Raw genomic sequence first — 4,565 nt, 5'->3', positions numbered from 1 at the left:
TTTTCTTTTTCTTTTACTAGTGATTATTATTATATAAACCTTCACTTACATTTATTAATATCAACCAGAACTTTATGATGAAACGAAACAGATGTAAGAACGTGGCTAACTAATCCTGAATGATGTTGGTTTATACACTTGAATGACTTTTATATTGCGATATTCTGTTATCAAGGTCTTGTTTTTATAGTGTATAGTGATTACGAAGTGTACTTTTTTTCACTGTTTTCCAAGTATACGTGTTATTATGAAACAAGCAATATAGAATAATGGTCAATAAAGTTCTATTTTACTAAATATTAATTTGGAGTCTAAACAAGATTTAAATTTGCAACAGGCTAATCAAAAGAAATAGTTCAGTAAATCAGGATCAAGAGTTCGAATCCTTCATACACATTCTTATTTTCTTTTATTTATTTATTCTAGTGTTGGCTTTAGCAAACTTTTTTTTTCAAAGTAAAAGATGGCCCTTATCAAAACAATGTACCTGTGAGATGAATAATTCATTTCGAAATATTTTTCATGTCAGAATAAAGAATACGACGTTATACTTAAGATAAATAGTGTCAGAAATGTTTTAAGATAAATTGTAGAAAAAAAACAGAATATATATATATATATATATATTTTTTTTTAAAACCGTCAACTTTCATACTGTGGCAACCATGAGTATGGTTAGTTAGTTCGTTTCTTTTAGACCAGAGTCACATGGGGTTATCTGCTGTGTCTCCCACGGGGAATCGAATCCCGGATGTTAGTGTTGTAAGTCCGTAAACTTATCGCTGACCCATAAGAGGACTGGATTGGTCATTACAATGTGATTTTATAAAAAGTTTGAAATATATTCTGATGGATATTAGATTGGAGTGGTATCTATTATACCGTTATTCGCCTAAAACCTTAATGCAAATAATGTTTCATGTTATTTCCTTCGTAATGAGCTGTTATAAGAAATTTAGAAAAAATATTTTATATTAATGCATATGGGGTTAAAAAACATATTAACATCGATGTTTCTAAATACATTGAAATCCAGAAAGGAATACTTTAAGTTCAAGATGAGTAAAAATTATATTACATAGTCAAAGTTTTTAGTTCTCAACAACAAAATTAGCCGAAACCCCCCGAAGGATCTCTAAAACAGAACAAGGTCATAATATTCAAAATTTTGATTCATGCACTGTATCCATTCTCTTACTTAAGTTGTTGTAGGACGTTCAGAAAATGCTCAAAACATTTAAGCCTTCAGTTCATGTTGGCTCACACAGTAAAGACTCAAGATTGATCTATTGATTTGTATTCCAAATATCTTTCAACTTATATCAACAAAACGGACAAGGCAAAACCTTTTATGAGATTTTTTATGTATTTTAACTGGGTAAAAATAGTAATTCATATCTACAAACAAATGAGTAGTTGTTAAGATGAATGGATTATTAATAGGCTTTTAAAACAGCTAAAATGACCAAGTGTAAACCAGTTTAGGATGTAATATTTTACGTTTATTTCGTATCACTGACTACATAGTACGTTTAGTAGTCGCACTTCATGAACGAACACAGGTTATATCACTGACTACATAGTACGTTTAGTAGTGGCACTGATCGAACACAGGTCATATCACTGATTACATAGTACGTTTAGTAGTGGCACTGATCGAACACAGGTCATATCACTGACTACATAGTACGTTTAGTAGTGGCACTGATTGAACACAGGTTATATCACTGACTACATAGTACGTTTAGTAGTTGCACTGATCGAACACAGGTTATATCACTGACTACATAGTACGTTTAGTAGTGGCACTGATCGAACACAGGTTATATCACTGACTACATAGTACGTTTAGTAGTGGCACTGATCGAACACAGGTTATATCACTGACTACATAGTACGTTTAGTAGTGGCACTGATCGAACACAGGTTATATCACTGACTACATAGTACGTTTAGTAGTGGCACTTCATGATCGAACACAGGTTATATCACTGACTACATAGTACGTTTAGTAGTGGCACTGATCGAACACAGATTGTTTTACCTCAGAAAATCCGCAGTCCGAACATTAATGATTCGAAACCATCACAAATTTCAGATTTTGTCCTTTTTATAATTTAATGTGGTTCATTGTGCATTTTTAAAATGTCAATAAAACATTTATTTATTTTAATGGTTGGAGAAGGCTTGAATGGGTAATGAAGAAAAACTTTTACATAAGTTTAACACAACACCTGATGATGACAAAACCGTGTCGAAACGTTGTACATTTGCTGCTATGTTAAACTTATGTTCAAGCCGTCTCCAACCGTTATTAGTCTCAAAGTGGGTTCCTCGTCATCGAATTTACTTCTTTTGTTTTCACAGTGTTACAAACCGCCGAAAATGATATTATATTTGCTGTATCACCAAGTATATTTTAACACTCTCTCGTTGTTTCTTGGAGTTGTAGCAGCACCAGCAGCCCGGCATGGCCAGGTGGTTAGGGAGCTCGACTCGCAATCTGAGGGTCGCGGGTTCGAATCCCCGTCACATCAAACATGCTCGCCCTTTCAGCCGTGGGGGCGTTATAATGTGACGGTCAATCCCACTATTCGTTGGTAAAAGAGTAGCCCAAGAGTTGGCGGTGGGTGGTGATGACTAGCTGCCTTCCCTCTAGTCTTAGACTGCTAAATTAAGGACGGCTAGCGCAGATAGCCCTCGTGTAGCTTTGCGCGAAATTCAAAAAAACAAACAAGCAGCACCAGTAGGCTTTCAATAAATCTCTGATAATTCTTGGTATTATTTTATTTTATTATTATGGTTAAACTTTAGAGGAGTTTTTAGCACTGTCTAAAGCACAGGTTCTGCCGTCCTTCAATTATGGAGCCCTGTCTCAGTACATTTGTCGGTGCGCAGTCCGGGTATCGTGGCGCCGTGCCAAATTTCGAACCTCCGATCACAGAGTTTTGTTCGTTTGTGTTTATACTAAAGCTATCTGCCACCCTCACTAATTTTGAACTGCTGACCACAGAGAAGGCAGCCAGCCAGCCAAGTAGCATCCACGGCTACTCTTTAGCAACGAATAGTGATATTGGCTGTGACATTATAATGTCCTCAAGGCTGAAAGGACGAGCACGTTTAGTCACCGGATTTTGAGCCCCGCGACCCACATATGTCGACGGAAATAAATAAACATAACCTTCACCCCCAGTTTCGACACGCTCGTGTAACGTGTCGAGGAGATTGACCCGTCAACAACAACAGGGGTTCGTCGCCATGTGCACGTTGCTAGGTGGTATAATAGGAACTACGTCACCTACTATTAGTAATGTGGATAAGTAAAATCACAAACCCTAAATAAGACTGTTGTTGCGCATACTGAAACATACTTCAAGTTCGTATTATTTCATTCGATTCATAGTCTTTACGATTATAATTAATTTTCACGGAAACTTTCTGGGATAGTGTAGAGAATAACGACACAGAAAACTAAATGTACATTCACGAAATTCTCAATATTTGACTGTACATCAGGAAATTATTTTCTACGTTACTACTTTCTGTTTTGAACTAGAACTCACATATCTGTCATTTGAATATAACCTTGCAAATGTAACTCACTAATAATTATACAAATAAGGTGTATTCTTCACTATACTTTAACTCTGACAACGACTGTTTGTTTGTAATTAAGCACAAAGCTACACAATGAGCTATATATGTGTGCTCTGCCCACCACGGGTATCGAAACCCGGATTCTAGCGTTGTAAGTCCGCAGACATACCGCTGTGCCACTGGGGGGGGGGGCCGTTATTTGTCTTAGAATAAAGACACAAAGACTACACAATGGGCTATCTGTGCTCTGCCCACCAAGAAACCCGGATTCTAGCGTTGTAAGTCCGCAGACATGCCGTTGTGCCACTGGGGGGGGGGGGGCTCTGCCAATGAAGAATGGATTTTGTATGTCAGTAAAACAAGTTTCTCTATTTATGCACTTGACATAACAATACAGAAAATTAAATGTACATTCATGAAACTTGCAATATTTGATGGTACTGTAGGTTTCTGTTTCTAAGTTACTTTGTATGTATGTCCAACTAATTCTGCCCGTAGTTTTAGACCTAGCAGGACAAAATTTGGCAGGCAGGTCTAGTTATGGTGATCTGAGCTTCCTTGTCTAAATGACGTAGCCCTCAGAGGCTCAAGCATGATGGATTTTGTAATCCTGTCCCCTCCCCCTCGGAATCCTTGGAGCACAATATTTGAAATTGTGTTCATACCCCAATCACAACCTAGCAGGACCAAACTTGGCATAGGTGCTTAGGGAGGCCTTGTCTCAAGGCCTTGGTGCTCGGGTACAATGGGCGGGTGTTTATTCGAGTATGAACTCTTTGGGGTAACTTGGATAATGGAGGAGTTCGATCGATACATTGAGTTTTCTATGTATAGAATAAACTCAGTATAGAAGATCAAGGAACGTGAATTAATTCTCATTAAATTACTTTTATGAACAAAAAGTGAAACTTTGTTTGTTTGTTTTGAAGTTCGCGCAACGCTACACGAGGGCTATTTGCGCTAGCCGT

The sequence above is a fragment of the Limulus polyphemus genome, unplaced genomic scaffold (genome assembly GCF_000517525.1).
Source record: "Limulus polyphemus unplaced genomic scaffold, Limulus_polyphemus-2.1.2 Scaffold4460, whole genome shotgun sequence".
Lineage (NCBI taxonomy): Eukaryota > Metazoa > Arthropoda > Merostomata > Xiphosura > Limulidae > Limulus > Limulus polyphemus.
This window is presented reverse-complemented; position numbering follows the sequence as displayed.